The sequence below is a fragment of the Elephantulus edwardii genome, unplaced genomic scaffold (genome assembly GCF_000299155.1).
Source record: "Elephantulus edwardii isolate Elephantulus edwardi_28Jun2011 unplaced genomic scaffold, EleEdw1.0 scaffold00019, whole genome shotgun sequence".
Lineage (NCBI taxonomy): Eukaryota > Metazoa > Chordata > Mammalia > Macroscelidea > Macroscelididae > Elephantulus > Elephantulus edwardii.
Genome location: NW_006399769.1, coordinates 5569804 through 5592621, shown reverse-complemented (window position 1 = coordinate 5592621; position 22818 = coordinate 5569804). Strand labels below are relative to the sequence as shown.

The window sequence follows — 22818 nt, the reverse complement described above, 5'->3', positions numbered from 1 at the left end:
GAACATCCCTCTGCAAGCTGGGCTGTCCTGGCAGGTGCCCCAGCAGGCAACTTGGGCTCAGAGCCTTTCTGTGTGCACACAGACCTCTGTGTACCAAGGCCTTCTACTCTGGAGTGAAAGTAAGTGACACTTGCGTGGTTTCTGTCTCCTTGCTTCCCTACAAGAAAAACAATGAAATGCAAGATTCACATCAGAGAACTAAACAGGCAGAATGGGGTGTAGAACTGGGAAAATCTGTGTCTAGATCCTCAGCTCTAGCAGCTGGCGACCAGAAGAGGCTAGCTAGGCCAATCTACTACTTCATCAGTTCACACCTCCCTCCCTTTCTACTCGCCCACCATCCCTCCACTGTCATCTTCCCAGACAGGCTAGCCTGGCACATGCTGGGCCCCGTCCTAGCTTCTCTACAGGCTCTCTTTTTAGGACCCTGGGGCATCTGCTGCCAGTCCCAATGCTGTGTATAGTCTGCAGCGAAAAGCATGGCGGATTACACGAAATGCCCCGGAAGCTACCTTGGCGCAGGCCAGGAGTCAATGTGTGGCTGGAGGCGCCAAGAGTCCGGTTGGCCTGGACAGGTGTTGGGGTTGCCCTGGGACCAGCTGGACATGGCAAGGCTGTGAACATGGGAGCAGGTTAGGGGAGGCCTCCGGGAAGGCCCGGCCCTGGTGGCCAGGGCTCCCCAACAGAGATGGAACATGCCACTGGGTGCACTGTGTGGCGTCTGCAACAGGAGCTGATAGTCCGCGTCCGCACCAGCGCCGCACCCGCCCGGGGCCTGAGTGGCTGCTTCATTCCAGGCCTGGGATGCACTGGGCTCTCTCGGCCCTTTCGACCCGGGACACCCCAGTGTTGGTCTTCCTCCTCTAGTCGTCCTCGGCTTCCGTGCCCTTTCGTCCCCTCCTAGGCCTTTGTGTGCTTGTCACCCTGCGCGCTGGCTGCCAGGGGCTCTCCTGGGCCCTCCTGCTGCCCTCTGGGCCCCTCCCGACCTCCCCAGCACTCGGGCCGGACGCGCGCCCGCTCAGCGTCCCGCCGCCCCAGCTCTTCCGGCCCCAGCTGAGCCGAGCCCTTCGCCCCAGTGAGCGGGCGGCGGCCGTGTGGCCCGAGGGCGGGCGGGGGCGGCGGGAGGGCGCCGCGAAGGAGGGAGCGGTGCTCGCCCGGCTCCGATTTCCCGGTCAGCTGAGCACAACTTTCCATTCGAGTGTATTCATGCAGCGGCTGATTGAGCGCTGCTGGGGCGGGTGGGACTCGCGGGAGCGGGCAGGCACACACACACACACACATTGACCCCCTTGCACACATCCATACTCCTTCACCCTAAAGTCATTTTATGATAAATACGGTGAAACACTTTCACACCCACCCACGGAATCCACCGTAGATCCCAGCACCCATAGGTCCCCTTCCTTCAGCAGTTCAGGGTCACCCTTGCTGATTGAACTTTTAAGGATTCTACCCTGATGCGCTCTTGCGCACGAGCTCGCTTTCTCTCTCTCTCTCTCTCTTACACACACACCCCTCTGCACCTCTGCTCTCCTGCTCCCCTGTAAACTCTCCAGGAGGCCCAGCCCCACAAACATGCCCTTTTCAGAAACACCCAGATAGCTCCACTCTGCACTAGAAACGCACAGCTGCACAAACCCACATTAGCTTAATAAACATGGAGTCCAGAGTCTTAATATACTGTGCACTGGGACTCACTACAAGTTGACACGCCAAGGACGGAAGCAGGTGAGCAATAAACAGTCAGAGAAGGCAGTCACCATGCTTTCATTCACCAAGACAAACAGAAGATACACAGATACCTACACACACACACACACACACACACACACACACACCTGTGAGCCAGCCTGAAATGGAAATGTCATCCAAAGAGAGGCATCCCAGACCCCAAACACATCGCCTGCTGTAGACATTTCAGACAGTTAGAGGTCACTTCACTGTTTTACACACACACACACACACACACACACACACACACACACACACACAGAGAGAGAGAGAAAAGAGAACTAGATAAATGCCTTCAGAAAAATATATCTAATTTTAGACATAGTCAGGTGGGAGGCAGAAGTCTCCACTTTATAATCCACCCAAAATACCCTGGGTTTATTGTAGAAAAGAAGGAAGTGGAGAATAAAAGAGAGAGAAATTAGGTTGATGAGAGAAAGTCCAAAGGATAAGAACAGAGAAAAGATGGGAGTTGAAATAGGGAAAAAATGAGAACAAGACAATAAAGAAGCAGTGATGGACAGGAATAGCTGAGTGGGGAGGGGTGATTTCCCAGAGGGCACCTAGAGGATTGGTGGTTGACTGGACTTGGGAGTGTAAGAGGTAGCTTGAGCCCCAAAAGTGCTGTTTACCATTATGGAAGCCCACCCCTGAAAATCCCCCATTCATAAGTCACTGATCTTTGCACTGGGTAACAGTCCCTCCCCTCCTACTGCATGACCCTGACCCAAGTATGAGTCCATCCACACTTGGAGCCCTTACACGATGCACACACATAGCCACCAGCACAGGCAGCAGAAAGAAGAATGTCTCCATGCAAAGCAGTATTTCCCTACTCTGCACAAATAGCCCGTGGCTTTCACCTGGTTACACATAGACCCCTGTGGAGAGAAAGAGGAAGGCCTTAACCTGCAGAAGTATAACCCTTCAAGTACTGAGGTCTCTACGGAATGTGCTGGAAAGAAAGGATGTACACAGGAGGCTGTATCTTTTTAGGTTGTGCCCACATGGGCCCTACCACACAGCTGAGGGAGGAGGCCCTGTGAGGGGATGGAAATGGACTTGGGGCTGGAGAAGCTACAGACCAGCTAGGCTTCTGCTGTTCTCTGCTTCCCTCCCTAAGGTGTCACCTAGGATGAGTTTCCCAGGGCCTTCTCAGACCTCTGGAGTTGAAGGCAGGTGAGTGTATGGGCCTAGGGACCTAAGGAGTGGGAGGTTTGAGGGTTTGAGGCAAGGCTAAGAGTGGAAGGGGAGCCCAGTTGACTTCTGATCATCAATATGAGACCCTAAGGCTATAATAAATCTCAGGGGAGGAGATTGCCCATCTTTCTTTTAAAGAACAGATTAGTGGATTCAAACCAGCAGAGAGGCACCAACTTTGGGCTATCAGCACTCCACCATGAGGGCTCTTTAATATTCCCCCGCCCCCTTGGAGACCCACCTGGCCAGGAGCTGCACAGGATTTCCATGCACTCCTCTTGCAGATTGGATGGAGCTTTGCTTAAACCATCCTAGTTTCCCAGCAGAGTAAGACTTGAGTGTGTGTGTGTGTGTCTACAGGAGAACTTCCCTGTACGCATAGTGAGCCTGCTGTGCAGATACCTGGGAGCTTGTTTCTGTGATGTGACCTGCAGAGGTGCCTGGGAGAACATCATCAAGAGCAAGGTGTGCTGGTGGGCATGATGCATTAAGCTCGGTCCAAAACTGTCAACTTGAGCTCTCAAAGAACTGAGCAAGGAGGAACAAACACAGTTAATTCCTGACCTCTGCTCTCAAGGTGCCCACAAGTTCATCATTTAAAACAACAAAATGACAAAACCAAACTACACAAACAACCCCAAAGTACTGCACAGTGAGGCAACTTTGGTTGAATTGTAACTTGACAGAGGAAGAAAGAAGAAAGGCCTTTCTGAAGGTAGAACTTTTGACTCTGGTGAATCGGATTGAGTGCAAGAGATTGGAAGCAGGAAAGGCAGTGGCAGAAGCACAGAGCGGGTGCTGCTTTCCCTACGGAGCAGTGTAGTGTGGCTGACACTGGAGATGAACTGAACTGGTAATTGAATCTGAGATAGGAAGAGGGGGGTCAGTTACAAGGTCAGGTGAGTTGTATGGCTTTGATCCCATGGGTCCTGGTGAGCCAATGAAGTTTTATGAAGAGCTTGAATGTTCATATCCAGAGCTCTGCTGAGGATTTGGTTGGAGGACATGACGCTGTAGACAGAAAGGCCTGCTAGATGGCTAATCCAATGGGCTGGTGAGATGAAAAGGCATTTCTGAAGAGGAATGACTAGGATGCAATGACCAGGTGCAGAACTCTTAGCTCCCTGTGATGTGATTTCAGTGTCTATCCCCTTAGCACAGGTCTGTGACCAGGACCCAGATGCCACCTTCTGACCCTGGGTCCTTCAACCTCTCCCAAGGCTACATAGTCTTTAGAAGGGGGCTATGAATGGATTCCATGAGCCAATCATATTGGTGCCCGCAAGGCAGACTATTCAATAAGCACGGCAAACTTTGCTTACTTACTAACCTATAAGGAACAATTTTACCTAAGCTAGACTTGTGTTCACAGATCACTCTACTCCTGCTAGGGATTGTGAATTTAAAAGGAAGATTTTATTCTGTAGAGAAGTATGGTGAGTTAGGGAGAGACACATACCAGCTATACCGAGAATCAGAATCTTGGATGTGATAAAAAAAAATTCATTATAGATTTGGTAAATTAGCATAGGTTAACCTCTGCTTACTTTGCTGGAAGGGTGCAAGCGAGGGAGCTGAAGATGGGCAATTTCTACGACCCAGCCTCCTCCTGCAAATCATTTCTGGTCATCCTCTTTGCTATGGGCTGCAGTGGTCAAGACAGCCCAGCAGAGAACACCGAGGCACTCTTTCTAGGCTGCAGCAGCGCTAAATCGCTGGGAAGGCGGCAGCTTCAGAGCCTTGAACTTACCACTGTCCAAGTCAAAGTGGGGCCACTTTGTCCCTGGTGCTTATTTCCTTCTTTCAGCCTCTCATATTTTGTCCTGGTGAGCGAGCACCAAGGGGAGCAGGCAAGGCGTATGCAGCCGGAAAAGCCTGTGCGTGGGTGGACATGCGTGTGCCTGAGTGGGCGTGCCAGGTGCCAGGGAGGAGGCCTGTTGTGGGTTAGGCTGCCTCCATTCCAACTAATGGCAGGTCCGTGAGTGCGGAGTGGCACTGCTGCGGAGGAGGGCTTTCAAGGCTGTGACCTTTCTTTCAGTACTACCCCTCAGCGGATTGGAAGTAGCAACCCTTGGGCCCACGGTGCAGCAGCTAGAACGCTCAGCTAATGAGCCAGCCACACAGAGTACCCAAGGAGCAGGGCGGGGAGCTCAAGACTGGCTGCCAAGTCCCATGCTGGGCTGCGGCGGTTTGTGGCAAAGATAAAGCTTCCTCAGGGTTGCCCGAGTGGGACCTCGGACGCGGGGCTAGCAAGGAGGCAGGAGAATGGACCCGATTCCCGTGGCCTGAAAGGAAAGGGGCAGCGTGGAGAAGGGACCACTTTAGGGACTCAGGACTTAGCCGAAGCGTCCAGAAACCCCAAGAACTCGACCCCGACGCAGAGCCTCTGCTCCAGCTGAGAGCGCCCACGTGTAAAGCTAAGGGCCGCGAACGCGAGGCAGCGCGCCTCCGCGGCCCATTGGCGGGGTTTTGTTGCCACCTTGCGGCGGCCGCTCGTAGCGCCCCGACTGGCTGTGCTGTTGCCTGGCGTTTTTCATGCTACAGAGCCTGCTTTTGCTGCTTGGTCTTTGCCTGCACTTCCTTACGCAAAATAACTGCCTTCTTTCCACAAAGAGGTTTTGCTCTTTTTTACCAAACTCTACAGTTCTGCATCTTTACAACCCACTCATCCCTTTGTCTGCTGTAGTTTAGATACCTTTTTCTTTAAGATTGGACTCCATAGCTGCTGACTTGGACTTAGAAATGCGTGACTCTTGTTTCGACAATCTCAAGGATGCGTTTCTCTGCATTATTAGCTTCCTCAGTTACAGAGACCTCTTGGTCGCATACTCATGGTGCACTGGGCTTCCCTTTCACCGTGGTGGCCTGTCTGGATGGATCACCCCTCTTACCTCCTCTCTACAAGGTTTGCGAGACCCTGCTGTATGTTCTCCAGTGTTTTATATATTTAGTGAAATGACTAACAGATCTGCTGCATAATAGTCGTTTAGTGGCAGTAAAAAAATTAGAAAACACATAAATGATAACTTAAACGGCCATAGTATGAATTAGTGCAAGTCTCAGAGTCTCTTCTCATATCATTTTGGTTTTGTCTTTGTTCCTTGTCTTTGTAATGACCTTTGCCTCCTTCATGGATAAAATACTCAATGCCATCCCACAATGCATCTGGTCTTTGGTCCAATTCATCAGATCAATTCTTGAGATGGTTTTTAAATGCAGATGGGATACACACAAGGTCTTATATTAATTCTCCTTGGCTCAGGGTATGTTGGGGTTTTTTTCATCTTCAGTGTGAACTTGCATGTGAGTAGTTGATGGTCACCACAATCAGCCTGTAGCCTTGTTTTGACTACCGATATTGAACTTGTCTAACTTTTTCCCCACAGATGTGGACAATATGATTTTAATGTAGCCCATCAGGTGAGGTTCACATGTATTATCACTGTTTATATTTTTAAAAATGATTTGCAATTAATAAATTACTCATTTTACAAAACTCTATCAAGTGGCTTCCCACCTCATTTCTGTCACCAAGTCCTTTCAAATTAGCAGCCATTTTCTTTGTTTCCAGTTTTTGCATTACAGTCAAAAACTATTAGTAATGCATCTGTCATATCTGCTCAAAAAGAAAGAGAAGGATTACTGAAATAAGAGAGCTGAACAGGATCTCAAAGGGCAGCTTAAGACAAAGTAAAGGACTGTAATGAAATATGCAACGAGTCGAAGTTAGAAAACAAAATGGAAGAACACACTTGTCATTCTTCAAGCTGAGAGAACAGAAGAACACATGCAAGCCTCAAGTTGTAATACTGAAAATGTCTATTGGCAAAATCATGAATGGTGCAGGAAGTATCAAAAGAAGATAGAAGGAAAACACAAGGTCATTGGACCAAATAGAGTTGATAGACGCTGGGCTAGTTCAGGAAGTAGCATAGGAACAAGAACCAGTGGTACTGAAGGATGAATGTCAAGATTCAATGAAGGGAATTGACAAAAACAGAAGCCCCACAAACTTCTGGAAACTGCTAGATATTAAAATTGGATTCAGAAGAGTGCTTTGTATGAGGGGGATGTGATTTGCCAGTATGATTGCTGAAGTGAGACGGATCTTGGCTGACACAAATTAGAAGATGTTTGTCTTATCGACTATGCAGAAGCATTTGATTACCTGTATCAGAACAAATTATGGCTAACATTGAGAATAATGGGAATCTCAAAACTCTCAATTGTGCTTTTGAGAAATCAATACATAGCCCAAGAAGCAGTTGTCAGAACAGAATGAACTTAAAACCAGAACTAGTGTGCATCAAGGTGGTATCCTATCTTCATACCTATTTAACCTGAATACTGAACAAATAATTTGAGAAGCTGGACTATTAGAAGAAAAATATGACATCAGCATTAGAGAAAAGTTCATTAACAATTTATGGTATACAGGCAATACAAGCTAGCTTGCAGAAAATGATGAAGGCTCGAAGTATTTACCTAATAAGATAGGAGATGACAGCCTTCAATATTGGGCTAATGCAAAACCTATACTTGGACCAAGAGGCAGTCGTCAGAACAGAACAAGAAGACCCTGGATGGTTCGAAATCAAGAAAGGGGTCCTTCACGGATGTATTTTGTCTCCATACTTTTTCAATCTGTATGCAGAACAGATCATCCGAGACACTGGGTTGTACGAGGAGGAATGTGGCATCGAGATTGGTGGAAGAATCACCAACAACCTGCGTTATGCAGATGACACAATGCTGCTTGCTGAAACTGAGGAAGGCCTGAATCACTTGCTGCAGAAAGTCAAGGACTGCAGTCTTCAATATGGATTGAAGCTCAATATCAAGAAAACAAAGATTCTCACCACTGGGCCAATTGGCAGCCTCAGTATGGATGGTGAAGAGATTGAGATAGTTGACAGTTTTAGTTTGCTTAGTTCCACAGTCAACACTCTTGGTAGCAGCAGCCAGGAAATTAGGAGATGAATTGCACTGGGAAAGTCAGCTGTGAAGGACTTCTCAAGAGTACTGAAGAGCAACGATGTAAGGCTGGAGACTAAGGTGCGCCTGACCCAGCCTATAGTCTGCAATTACGTGTTATGCATCAGAGAGTTGGGCAGTGAATAAGGATGATAGAAGGAGAATTGATGCCTTTGAGCTGCGGTGCTGGAGAAGAGTGTTGAATATACCATGGACTGCTAAGAGAACAAACAGGTTTGTCCTGGAGAAGGTGAGGCCAGAATGCTCCTTGGAATCAAGGATTCTTAAGCTTCCTCTGACATACTTTGGGCATGTTGCAAGGAGGGACTGGTCCTTGGAGAGGAACATCATGTTTGGGAGAGTGGAGGGACGGCACAGGAGAGGAAGACCTTCGATGAGATGGATCCATTCTGTGAGTGGAGTGGTGGGAATGAGTGTGTTTGAGATGATGAGGTTGGCACAGGATAGACGGCATTTAGGGCTCTTGTACATAGGGTCGATAAGAGTCACAAGCAACTCGATGGCAAATAACAACAACAACAACAATCAAGAAAACAAAATCATCACCACTAGATCAATAGGTAACAACACAATAGATGGAGAAATAAAAAAAATTGAAGTTGTCAAGGACTCCATTATTCTTGGATTCACAATCAAGACTCATAGTAGCCGTTGTGGTTGATTGCCTTTGAGTCAAACATGACTCAAAGCGACCCTATGAACAAAAGGCCTGAAGCCCCTCTGCAACTATCGACATTTATCAAAGTTCATAGAGTTTCCAGAGGCGAATTGTTTAGGAAGTGGATGCCACTTCTGCTTCCAAACCTGTCATAGTACGTTATTGGTTGAGTCACCTGCAATGCATAATGCTACTCTGCTAGAGTAGCAGTGGTCAAGAAATCAAAAGATGTGTTTCATGGGGTGGGGGGCGGTGGAATCTGTTGTCAAAGATTTCTTTAAAGGGTTAAAGAGCAAGGATATCAGCTTAAAGATTAAGGTGGTCCTAACCCAAGCCATGGTATTTTCAACCGCTTCCTTTGTATCTATCTGAAAGTTGGATCATGAATAAGGAAGACTGAAGATGAATTGATGCCTTTGAACTATGATGTTGGAAAAGAGTATTGAATATACCATGGACTTCTATACTAAAAGAACAAGTTAATCTATCTTGGGAGTAGTGCAACCCAAGTGCTGCTTAGAGACAAGGATAGTGAAACTGTGTCACATATTTGCATGTTGTTAGGACCTTGGAAAAACGCATGCTGGAAAGATGTAGGGTCAGAGAAAGTGAAAAAGATCCCCAAGGTGGATTGACACAGTGACTACAACAGGCTTACACAAGACGGAGAACATGATATTGACACAAGGTAGGACAAGGTTCAAATTTCTTGTTCATAGGGATGCTATGAGTTGTAGTCAACTTGAGGGCACCTAACAACATGCTGCTCACTGAAGTATGAAGAAAGAAGCATTGGAAGCAGATCTTAAAAGGTAAGTATGAGAGTTTTCTCCACTGGTGAGGAGGGAAGGGCAACCCAAATTTGTCAAAAATATGCATGAAAGGACTTTGACTCCTGAGAGACACTGCTGTTTTCATAACCTTCATGTGATGCTGAAGACGCGGCCCACCACTGAATAGTGATAGCTCCACCTTGCAGATTTAACAGGAGTGTAAAATATGAAAGGTAAGAGGAACTTTGGAGTCACTTCTTTCTCTGTTTAAGTAGACAAGGAAACTTGTCTTAAAATGCTAAGTTTCTAGGGGAGCTCTGGTGGCCTAGTGGAAAGAAGCTGCACTGCAATCCCAGAGATACGTGGTTCAAATCCACCAGAAGCTCTGCCGGAAAAGGAGGGGCAATCTCCTCCTGTACCAGTCAGATCTGATTTGATGGTACACACACAAATAATAAAATTTTTTAAAAAATGCTAAGTTCCTGACCTTAAGGACACAGCCAGTTGTGTATCTGTAGACCCACATGATTTTGTAGACTCCATAATGGCACCTAAAGGGAGGTTGGAGTACAGGGATGGATGTTGTTCAAGGGGAGGTTGGAGGTGGCAGAGAGGCAGTGTAGGAAGCCCTCAGACTTCTTTTCTCAGCTGTGATTGTCCTTGCCTGGCTCTCTGTAAAAGTATTTAACCCTATTTTCTTACCTAAAGTTCCAAATCTCAAAAGCCCTGAAAATGGAAAGATCTTTGCTTGGTTGGTTGCTAAGTCTGCTGCCAAAATAATTTGGCAGAAAAACCTGACCTAAATTGACGTGGCATGATTTGTGGTCTGTCTTTATCCCACTTGGCGTGGCTGCTGGTTGTGGTCCTCCAGAACTATGCATGTGTGTGATTGCTGGTACTGCCCCAGACCCAATGTAATAGATGGTCTATGCACTATTATATGTATGTGTATCAGGAATATCCCAAACACATCTTATCCTCAAAGGTTTTTTGAAAAGGACTGTGAACTTGGATTGAATTTTGTCAATGTTTTGTGAGGATAAAAAGGCTCAGGTTGTAGAAGCTGAGGAGAGCTGAAATTTAAATACTGTGTGTTCACGAACCACAATATGTACAGAGAGCTGTGGCATTAGAGCGTCACATTGATGACACACGGGATGGTTCTAGGGCCTTAATTTTGACATAGCTGAAGAAGGCAGAAGAATCCCAGCTCCTGGCTTTCCATATGAGAGAAGATGCCCCAGGGCCCTCCAGGAAGATTCTTCTAGAATCTTCCAGCCATCCAATCAGATTGAGGATTTGCCCAGGTTCTCCAAATAGCCTTTCTTCTTCCCCACATGTCTAAAATCAGTGCAGCTTTATACTGGACGTTCCACGATGAGTTGGCTGGCTCCCAGGCTAATAAGCCTTGTCCATATCAAAATGGCATCTCTTGAGTTCCAGGTTCCTCTCCAAAGAGGGAGGAAATCTATACGAGGTTGTCCAGGCTTCTTGAGACTTGTGGTGCCCTTCCCCAGTCCGTTGTCCTTTGGTCAGCATGGAGGAGTGAGGCTGGGTAACATCCTGACCTGGCTGGCTGCAGAGCCCAGTGCAGGCTTGTGAAGGAGCCCCCAGACCGTTCGTGAATAGCCGGGAGTGTAGGCGCCATCCTGCCTGCTCTTCTGAGTATCTGTCTTTGCTCCCTGCCTGGGAGTCTCAGGGCTGGAAATCAGCATGCGTTATGGCTGTGTCATCAGCATTGGGATGAAGGCCTAGAAGTGGCACAAGGTTAGATGTCTCTCTCATTTTTAAAGTCCAGGAACTTTTGATCTGTGAGCAGTACCCAAGGCCTTAGTCAAGGCCCTTTGAGGTTCCATTCTTAGTGAGCATTGGCCAGCAGACCCTACCTCCCCAATGATAGCAGGCAACACAGGAATTTACTCTTTTAAAGGAGGACACAATTATCAGATGAAGGTGAGAGATGGGACAGGCAAGATTTGAAAAGGTTTGTGTGTGTTAAAACATGAAACATGAAATGTATCATTTTAACCATTAAAAGTGGACAGTTCAGTGGAATCTATTACATTCACAATGTTGTCCATCCACACTATCTCATTCTAGAACATTCTTATCACTCTGAGAGGAAACTTGTATCTGTTAGGCAAGCAGCCACTCTCCATTTCTTCCCACATCCCCCAGCCCTAAGTCATTTAGTCATTTTCTTTCTTTATAAATTTACCTACTCAGATATTTCGTAGAAATCATGTATGGCCTTTAGGGTGGCTTCTTTGAATCAATGTAATGTTTCCAAACATCATATATGTTGTAGCATGTGCTGGTCAGTTTTTATAGGTGAATAACATTACAAATATGGATACATCACGTTTAGTTTATCCAGGCATCTATTGATAAAAGGGGCTTATTAAGATAACTTTCCATGAGGAACTGAGGCAAAGGAAATGACCTCCCAGACCTCATGCACTGCACCATCCAAGTCTACCAGTAGCTGCATTTTGTGGAGCAGTCACTTAAGTTGGCTGTGCTTGGCAGGTGGAATTTGCAGATGTCTGTCTTCCTTCAAACCCGCCCTACTGTGAGACCATCAGGGTGGAGCACAGCGGGGAGGAGCTGCGTGCTCTAACCCTTCCTGTGGATTTCCTCACCCCTGTTCTGTCCCTCTGGTCTGTCTATCTTTGACTGATGAACCAATGGGAAAGTGTGGCCCTTGCCTTCACTAGAGAGAGCCTTCTGTCACCTTCAGTCTGGCTTTACAGAGAGTGGTGCCAGATTCACTCCCCAGGCTGATCGGGGTCAGGGCATGTGAAAGACAAAAAAGAATCTCTTCCCTTTTGAGAAAACCTGTCACTTAGCAGAGATTCTATCTCTAAGCTGCTGATTGGAGCAATTTTTGACAGATGTCTTGACCAGGACTGGGCCACCCTTTGGTGTTCTCTGGACACAGAGGGGCATGGACTGCACTTCTCCATGTCTGGATTCCTGGGGAGATGCTTGTTTCTACAGTAAACTCATAGGTAAGTGCTAAGCATTTCTAAACCTTTACCTGAGGTACAAGTCCAAAAGAAGAAAAGATGTAACACTGAGTGTCAGGCTGTATCCTAGGTTCTTTCCCCACCTTGTTTGTAATCTTAAGTATCTTAGTATCTTAAGATGAGGAAATTGAGAGACTTAGAGGTGTGTAGTATTGTTGCTACTCCTGTCTTTCATCACCAAGTCTCCTTTCAGTAATGTCAAGGGTTCCACCATGGGCTTTACTGTCTTCCTTCTCACATGGTGGCCTGAGGGGGTCTGGGGGTCTCCTGTAGCTCTATGGATATGCTGAAAAACCTGGCTGAAGGACAGCCCAGTGGAGCACTTTGGCCCCCACGGCTCTGTCAGAAATAAGTAGTCAAAGTGAAGACACATCTCATCTCACCAGGTAAGACTGCTCCCTCTCCAGGGGACTCACCTCCTCCTTCGGCTGGTCGGCTCTGTTTTCTGTAGCAGAAGAGATTTTTCCCAACCCTTTGTGAGAACTTCAGTGTATTGTTTGCAATGTTTATTTAAAGTCTTCTAACACTCAGACCTTACAGTGATAGGAGTCTGGATCTATAATCCCTGACACTTCTTGGCCCTGAGTCACTTAGAGACAGGGTGGGGTGGGTGACCTGAACTGGGATAGTGCTTGGATACCTGAGACATGGTTGGCCTGCATAGGAGAAGAGCTTCTGACGCACACAGGAGCCCTGTAGGTCAGGCAGAAGGGCAGTGTGTGTGTGGGTTCTACATCCACAAGAAGAAGGGTTAAGCTCAGAAAGTGCTGTCAAGGCCTCACCCTCATGGATACTTCCTGGCCACCTGACAATCCAAGAGCACAATCTGTCTGGTTGATTTAGAGCTCTGGAGGCCTGGTGCATAGGAAGTTGTGCTCCTAATACAAAGGCAGACCTTTTTTGGTCGTTTGAATCCACCAGCATCTCCCCAGGAGAAAAATAGGCAATTTCCTGTATGATTTACAACTTCAGCAACTCAATGGAGGTCAACTCTAAAAATATCATATAAACATTTATATAATAATTTATGTAAATATACATTTCTATTACCTATAAATAGAAAAGCTTGGAAGGAGGAGTAGCATCCACTTCCATAATAGCTTGCCTCCGGAAACCCTATGAACCTGGAGAGAGGATGAAAGGCACCCAAGCGTTGAGGACTCTCCTTCATAGGGCCGCTATGAGTCGCCTGTGACTCGATGGCACTTAACAACAACAACAACATAAATAGAAACAGGGCACTCTGGTGGCCTAGTGCTAAGAAGCTGTGCTGCAATACCAAAGGCAAGCAGTTTGAATCCACCAGCTGCTCTGCAGGAGAAGGGTGGGCAGTCTCCTCCCGTGCAATTAACTGTCTCTGAAAACCTGCTAGAGGGTCAGCTATGAGTTGATTCCGACTTGATGGTATACAACAACAACAACAACACATAAATAGGAGTATTTAAAGTAAATAGAAATAATGTAATATTCTATTCTAACAGAAATATTATCTCCCATGCAATTATCTGCCTCTGAAAACCTGCCAGAGGATCAGTTACGGGTAGGTTCTGACTCTAACCAACAACAACAATAGAAATATCATCTATCAGCTATATAAATATTACAATATTTATAACTGAACTATATATCATATAAAATATATGTTGTTGTTGTTGTTATGTGCCGTTGAGTCGCCTGCGACTCATAGCGACCCTATGTACAACAGCCCTAAACTCCGCTCTGTCCTGTGCCAATCGCACTGTCTCTGACACTCCCATCCCGATTATCCCAGTCACTGAATCAATCCACCTCATAGAGGGCCTTCCTCTCCTGCGCTGTCCCTCCACCCTCCCAAGCATGATGTCCCTCTCCAAGGACCGGTCTCTCCTCACAACATGTCCAAAGTAAGTTAGACGGAGCCTCAGAATCCTTACCTCCAAGGTTTAACCCTCTCCAGGACAAATCTGTCTGTTTTCCTAGCAGTCCATGGTATTCTCAATACTCTTCTGCAGCACCACAGCTCAAAGGCATCAATTCTCCTTCTATCCTCCTTGGTCATTGTCCAACTCTCTGATGCATAACAGGTGATTGCGAAGACCATGGCCTGTATCAGACGCACCTTAGTCTCCAGAGAGACACCACTGCTCTTCAGCACTTTGGAGAGGTCCCTAACAGCAGACTTTCCCATGGCAATGCGCCTTTTAATTTCCTGGCTGCTGGTGCCAAGACTGTTGACTATGGAGCCAAGCAAACTAAAGCTGTGTACAATCTCAGTCTCTTCACCATCCATCCTGATGCTGCCAATTGGTCCAGTGGTGAGAATCTTTGTCTTCTTGACATTGAGCCTCAATCCATATTGGAGGCTGCAGTCCTTGACACTCTGCAGCAGGTGCTTCAGGTCCTCCTCAGTTTCAGCAAGCAGGGTTGTGTCATCTGCATAACGCAGGTTGTTGATAAATCATCCACCAATCTTGACCCTACATTTCTCCTCATAGAGCCCAGCCTCCCAGATAATCTGTTCTGCATATAGGTTGAAAAGGTATGGAGATAGGATGCATCCCTGGCATACGTCCTTCCCAATTTTGAACCATGCAGTGTTCCCTTGCTCTGTTCTGATGACTGCCTCCTGGTCCAAGTATAAGTTTGGCATTAGAATGATCAAGTGTTCTGGGATTCCCATTCTTCTCAGAGTCAGCCATAGTTTGTTATGATCTACACAGTCAAATGCCTTTGCACAGTCAATGAAACACAGATATTATAAAATATATAACATACAAAATATATTTATAGCTGACCCACGTAGGAGCCCTGCAGGTCATGCAGAAGGGAAGTGGGGTCTACATCCACAGGAAGAAGGGCTAAGCTCAGGGTTAAGAACCACTCTTGCAGAAAGTGCTGTCAAGGCCTCACCCTGAAATAAATATCAGCTGTCTAAATACTATAATATTGACATATTTATTGTTATGTGCCATCAAGTCGCCTGCAACCCATCGTGACCCTATGTATAGCAGCTCTGAACCCTGCCCTGTTCTAAGGTAGTCTCACCGACTCTGATATCCCTACCCCAATTGCTCCAGTTACTATATCAACTCATCTCACTTGGGGGCTTCTTCTCCTGTGCTGTCCCTCCACCCTTCAAAGCTGATGTCCTTTTCCAAGGATCGGTCCCTCCTGGGCACGTGATCAAAGTATGTGAGATGAAGTTTCAAAAGCATAGCCTCCAAGAAGAAACTTGGTTTTTCATGCTCTCTAAGACAGGCCTATTTATTTTCTTAGGAGTCCATGGTATGTTCAAGACTCTTCTCCAGCACCACAACTCAATGGCATCAATTCTTCTATCATCCTTAGTTATTATCCTGCTCTCTGATGCATAACAAGTTAATTGTGAAGACCACGGACTGGATCAGGTGCTCCTTATTGGTTATATATCTATTATATATTATAGATAAATGTGTATATCTATTATATAGTTATATATAATGTTATTATTATATATGACAAAGGGTCATCTGGGGGTCAGTTCTAACTGAATGATAATGAGATTTCAAGGTATCTGGTTTCTTTCCTACTCTAGAACAGGGGTAGGTCTGTATATATTACATCTTCAGATTGCCTGCAGTACCTGATACAAAGCTTGGCCCCTACTTACTGAATTAATGTGAATAACACTGACCTCAGGTTCAGCCTAGGAAATATGCTGAGAGAAATCAACAAGCGACATGATCAGAACACACAAACCTGGAGCCATGAAATCGGTTGCTGTTGAGCCTGCTCCAAACTCAAGATGACTCTGTGTGTGTGTCCGAGTAGAACAGAGAGCCATAGTTTTCAAGAGCTAATTATGGAGAAGGTAGGTCACCAGGCTTTCCTTTCAAGGCACCTCTGGTTAGTCTTAGAAGTCCAACAGAGCAAGATTACTGCAGCCAAGAGGACTCTATGGAGCCAGAGGGGAAAAAGAAGAGGAATCCACTGTGTCTCTATGCACTTCAGCAAAACCCAGCCATGTGTCCACATGCTTCTGTGGCATGCACAGCTGTTCCTACTGAATGAGTCTAGAGTTGGGACCCATAGTTTTTGTAAGTCATTTTCCAAGTCATTCTCTCTTTGGCAGAGAACTCTGCGTGTGTGCCACACATCTAAATCACTATCTCAGTATATTTTCATTTGAGTTTTAAAAGAGGAGAGGCATTTTCCTCCTGAGTCTTATAGTCCATGTTTAAGTATTCATGTTAGAATAGTACAGTACCACAAAGGATCAAGGGATGTGAGGGAGGTCTGGGTTTGAATCCTAATTCTTTCATGCCATAACTCTCAAACACTGAGATTCCCAAGTCTAGTTTTCTCATCTGTGAAATGGGTATAGTAGCACACGCCTTGCCAGGTTTGATGGGGGGATTGATGGGGTACTGGTTGTTTCCCATGCCCAACAACTCAGTGGGTGCTCGGTGTCATCTGGAGAAAGGACCGAGGTGAGGTGGTGGCAGCTCTGAAATGGGATGATGGTTGTGGGGAAGTGGGTTAAGAATGTGGATGGAAAGCTGGGGAGGTCAAACCCTAGCCCATAGGAACACCTGGTCGATGATGAGCCCAGCCCAGCCTTTGATTCTGGATCAGCCCTGCCTTCCCCTCCTCTGTTCCATTTCAGAGCCTGAGGCCCCTAGTCATCCCTCGAGACACCTACATCAAGCATCTCCAGCACAGATTCTCCGCTCCTTTAAGAAACAGCCAGGCCTTGTGGATTTAGTCTCATCTCCCTTGTAGTTCTGTAGTGTGCTGTAGTTCTTCCCTTGGTCATTTGGTTACTCTCACCAGGGTTAAGGTGTGGTGCCCATCCATGCCTGTGGCCCTGCCTTCTCTCCCTGTCCCTACTGCTTTCCTTTTAAAATCTGTCTTCTTGTCACCGAATAGACTCTCAGTTGCCACTGGCTTCTCAAGCCTCCTCTTCTCGAGGTGTCTCCTTCCATCATGTCTGCCGCTGGCCCTAGGCTTCAGCTATCAGTTCCCATATTTTGAGATGAGAAAGAGGAGGCAGAGAGATGGGAAGACACTTTCTCAAGACCAAAGCCGTGTCAGTGCTAGTGAAGGTATCCTGCTGGAGGAAAGCACGCAGGGAAGCCCAGGAGACTCACAAAGCTCAGGCCCTTCTTAACTGTGATCACGCCTCTCACACTTTTACAGCATTTCTCAAATCTACCTGACCGTTAGGGCCATCTCTTGTCAAACACTCTCAAGTTTAGATCTTTAGGGAACTAAACATTGTGATGACTTTTATGTACAGCTTAGCTCAGAAGACAAGGACTTGGCCCCAGACTTGGCCCCAGAAATCTGGGGCCAAGTGGGGTCCCAGCCACATGCGCATCACCTTGACACTTGCTGAAAATGCTTATCTAGTCTCAAGTGCCACCTCATTTGCATTTTAACAACATCTCCAGTAATAAGTATGCACAAGGATATCTCTGGTTTTGTAGTTTCTCAAACTGATATTATTTGGGAGAATAAAAAATGTTGCACATTTTGAACATGGTCATGTCACGTCACGTGATCTCTCTCACTTTTCTCCTCTCTAAGTTGGTGGTAATAATATTGGCCACCGATTGTGATGATCTGATTTGATGCTGAGTTGAAAGTGTTTAGAGGTGTCTGGCCCTTACCCTTTGTGTTTTTCCTTTCACTGTGTCTACCCTGGGATTCCCTCCCCGTCCCTTCTCATATGTGTTGGCCTTCCTACTTCCTTGCAGTGTCTGTGCTGACTCCCTGAAGGTGGGGCTTCTTGATTCCTGCAGGTAACCTTATGTAGGAGCTGGGCAGCCCCAGGGCCCAACAGGTCTGCCCTGCCATCTCCAACTTTGGCCACAGAAATAACGACGTTCTGTCACCCAGTGGACAGATACTGCTGGAGAATTGCGACAACAATTCCAGACAAGGCACTGCTGCCAGGACAGCTCAGAACCACCAAGCTGGTCTTAGGAACAGTTCATGAGAAGCTGACTTGAGTGATGGACAGATCTTTGGAAGGATGCTTGGAGTAAGAGGATAGATGGACTGGGACAGCGGCTAGAACTTCACAGGAGTAAGAAAAAGTCCCTGGGCCCAATGGATACATACACAGAAGTACTGTTATGCCACACGCAAGGTATTTCCCAATGACCTGGGCTGATTTATAAATGGAAGTAAGACGAAGTTATTACCAACTCATCAAAGTGTACAGCATTTTCTTGACTCCAGAGAGTTTCTTCTTTATTAAGATTGGTCCAACAGACCTGCCCCAGGTGTATCTCTGGAGCTCATCAGTCTGCCTCCTCAAACCCAAACCCTTGACCATCAAGCCAATTCTAATTTATGATAATCCCATGTGCCACCCCAGGTACCCTACAGGCATGATGCTGTATGTCTTAGTGTTTAGGGCTGTCATCTTCAATCTTATAGGCTATCTTGTTTGTCTTATAAATGTTTTTCTGTGTTTCAGACTACATATCCCACTTTTTGTTATTATTGCTGTTGTTGACGAAAATATGATCATTCTGCTTACAATACTTCATTGAATTTTCTTTTGTGGAAGGCAGAAGTAGAGCATGTTGTTGTTGTTGTTATGTGCCGTAGAGTTGCTTGTGACTCAGAGTGACCCTATGGACAACAGCTCTAAACTCTGCTCTGTCCTGTGCCAATCTCACTGTCTCCGACACACTCATCCCGATTGCCCCAGTAACCTAATCAGTCCATCTCCCAGAGGGCCTTCCCTTCCTGTGCCTGCCCTCCCCCCTCCCAAGCATGATATCTTTCTCCAAGGACCGGTCTCTCCTTACAACATGTTCAAAGTTTGTCAGACAAAGTCTCAGAATCCTTGTCTCCAAGGAGCAGCCCGTTTTAACCCTCTCCAGGATGACTGTTTGTTTTCTTAGCAGTCCATGGTACCCTCAGCATTCTTCTCCAACACCAAAGCTCAAAAGCATCAATTCTCCTTCTGTCCTCCCTGGTCATTGTCCAGCTCTCTGACGCATAACAAGTGATTGCAAAGACCATGGCCTGTACCAAACGCACCTTAGTCTCTAGAGAAACACAGTTGCTCTTGAGTACTTTAGAGAGCATAGTTAATGAAAGTTTGTCAAACCCTGATTTCTAATTCATTGTAGGTTTCCTACCATGTCTCCCAAGTGCAAATCCTATGATCTACAATCATCATGTAAATCAGTCTCCAGCCAGTAGTTCTTATGCTGATTTGATCCTCCTACAGCCACCAGCCCAGGATTCTTTCCAGGAGACATGTCCTGCAGCTTTCTGGGGCACGATACTGCTTCCTCTCATGTGGACCTATTAATGGAGCGACTGCTTGAAAAGGACAAGCAGCTTGTCTCCATGAGCTTATTCAAGTGAGGTGTCCTGGAACAGTGCTCTTCTGAACAAACTGTCCTTCTGGAAAGTATTTTCTAATGAAGACTCAGAGTGTTCAGTGATCATGACTCTGTAAACCAGAACTCAAAGTACATTAGAAATTTAAAAGACAGGGACCTGCTGCATCAGGAACCCCTAAGTCTTGAGTTGCAATACTGAGAGATGCTGTGGGCAAAGTCTTGAATGATCCAGGAAGCATTAAAAGAAAATAGAGGGAATTGCAGAATCACTGTAGCAAACAAGAATTGGCTGACACTGAAATAGTTCAGGAAGTATCATATGATCTAGAGATGATGGTGATAAAGCAAGAAGTTCAAGCTGGATTGAAGTCTTTAGAAAAAAAATTTAGGTCCCAGAGATACCAATTCATATGCTTCAAGTAACAGATGCATCTCTGGATGGTCTCACCGGTTTGGGCCAGGAAATTTGGAAGACAGCCACCTGGTCAACAGACTGAAAGAGAGCCATATTTGTTCTCATTCCTAAGAAAGGTGATCCAACAAAATGTGGAAACTATCGAACAATGCCATTAATATCACATGCAAGCAAAGTATTGCTGAAGATCATAAAAAAAATGGCTAGAACAGTATATTGACAGAGAACTATCAAAAGTTCAATCTAGGATTAGAAGAGGCTGTGGTACCTAAGATATAATTGCCAATGTCAGATGGATCCTAGTTGAAAGCAGGGACTACCAGAAGAAAGCCTATTTGTGCTTTATTGACTATGCAAAGGTATTTTACTATGGGGATCATAACAAATTATGGCAAACATGGAGAATAATAGGAATCCCAGAATGTGTTATTGTTACCACATGAAACTTATTCCTAGATCAAGAGGCTGTGATCTGAATAGAGCAAGAGAACACTATACGGTTTAAAATCAGAAAGGTATGGGTCAGAGTTGTATCTTTTCTCCCTACTTATTTAATCTATATGCTGAGCAAATTGTTCTAGAAGCTGGACTCTGTGAAGAAGAAGAATGTGACATCAGCATTGGAGGAAGAATCATCAACAATCTCCATTATGCAGATGGATGATACAACCTTTCTTGCTGAAAAGTGAGGAGTATTTGAGACATTTTGGCACAGAAGATCAAAGATTATAGCCTTCAATATGGATTATATCTCAGGGTTAAGAAAACAAAAATTCTCACCACTGGATTAGTAGGCAACAAACATCAGAATAGATGGAGAAAAGACAACTTCATCTTACTTCGATCCACAATCAACATTCTTGATATCAGCATTCAGGAGATTTATTTTACTGGGAAAGTCTGTCAGGGACCTTTCCAAATTACTGAGCAGCAATGATATAATTTTGAGGACTAACATGTGCTTGATTCAGGCCATAGTCTTTTCAGTCACATCTGAGGGTGTCCAGTGAATAAGGATGGCAAAAGAAGAATTGATGCCTTTGAGCTTTGGTGTTAGAGAAGAGTACTGACTATAACCTGGACAGCCAAAAGAACAAACAGCTGTGTCTTAGAGCAAGTACAGCCAGAGGGCTCCTTAGAGAGGCAAGGATAGTAAAGCTTCATCTCACATACTTTTGGCATGTTGCTAGGAGAGGCTATTCCTTGGAAAGTGGTACCGTGCTAGGAAAAGTCAGTGAAAGAGGGGGAAGACCCTCAATGTTGGATTGACAAGGTGACGATGACAATGGGCTCAAGTAATGTCAGAGATGATGAGGCTGGCACAGGATAGGGCAGAGTTCAGGCCTGTTATTCGTAGGGTTGCTATGACTCATTCTCAGCTTGATGGCAGTTAAAACAGCAACAATAAAGATCTTAGTGTGTTAGGGAGAAAAGTGCAACAATGAATGACTGGAAACCCTAAGTCTCTGTAAACTTTCATTAAAATGAATTAAAAAAAAATCTCAGTGTGTGTCTAACCAGATGGTGGGAGACCCTGGTCAATCATACAAGGTCCACTTGTGTGGTCTCAATCTTCAGAGTCCCATCCCATCATTCTGGGGTTCTTTTCAGCCCCGGGTCTGGGCATTTTCTCACAGCTGGACTCTGCAGAGGTGTATCCTGGCCCTCAGGTGCCCTCTGACTTTTCTCAGGGTCTTTAACTTCCTTTAGAAGCTATTTATCTTCTTTTAGATGCATAACTAGAATTTTACTTTTAGGGAAATGCAGGGGTCAGTAGCAATTTGCTACTCCTGGTTATCCTGCCTGAAGCTCAGTGGTTTGAGTCCTTTGACTGGGTCCCAAGAGGAAGATGGCAGTTTCCTTGCGTAAGGATTTACATATAGCCGGCAACCTGAGGGTGGGTGGCCATGGGTTGTGAAGGACTTGATGAGCAGGGAGTTCGTTTTGATTTGGACTCTCTTCAGCTTTATCTCTCTGTATCCTGCCTCCCCGTTTTCATAATCCTCTGTTCCTCTTTCGGGCCCTTCCCTCACCAGCCTTTCCTTGGCCCCCTGCCCTCTGCTCTCTGCGTTGTGGTGTGTGAAGCGGATGGAGGCTCTGCAGGCGGGCTGGCGGGGGGGGGCGGGGCACCAGCACCCCATGTCTCTCCCCTCCCTCCATGTCTGCCTCCCTGCCTGGCTCAGTGGGGCTCAGGCCGCCTGGGCAGATGCAGGCACCTCCGCATTGTTTCCTGTCCTCAAGACGAGCAGCTGCCTCACTAATTGCCACCAGCAGGGGGTCCAGGCCGGGCTCCCGGTCGTCCTGCCGATTAGGAGGCGGCCCAGGGGGGGCGGTTTTCAGGAGCCGAATGAGCTAAGGCAGTGTTGAGCATTATTCCAGGAATTTTAAACACTCGTTAAAGGCTTTGCCTTGTCTCACTTCAGTACACATCATGCTCCAGTTACTGCTCGGAACCGCGGGGGCATCAGCCCGGGCAGCACTTATCAATATTTTAGCAAGAGAAAGGCAAATGATGTTGAAACATTGAACTATATTTCCATCTGTTCAAACTGAAATGGCAGGAGCAGAGCTCAGGAAATGGAATACTTCCTCCCCAGCTACCTCCGCAGCAGCGATACCTACTGGCTAGGCCTCTGTCCTTATCTCAGTTTTCTCCTTCACCTTTCTACCCCATTCCTTGGTTTTCCCC

General features: G+C 46.2%; 1 pseudogene; it reads left to right on the top strand.

Moving 5' to 3' along the window:
• Positions 1 to 479: 479 nt before the first annotated feature.
• The window catches only part of LOC102850794, a 36103-nt pseudogene continuing 13764 nt past the window's right edge, over positions 480 to 22818 (top strand).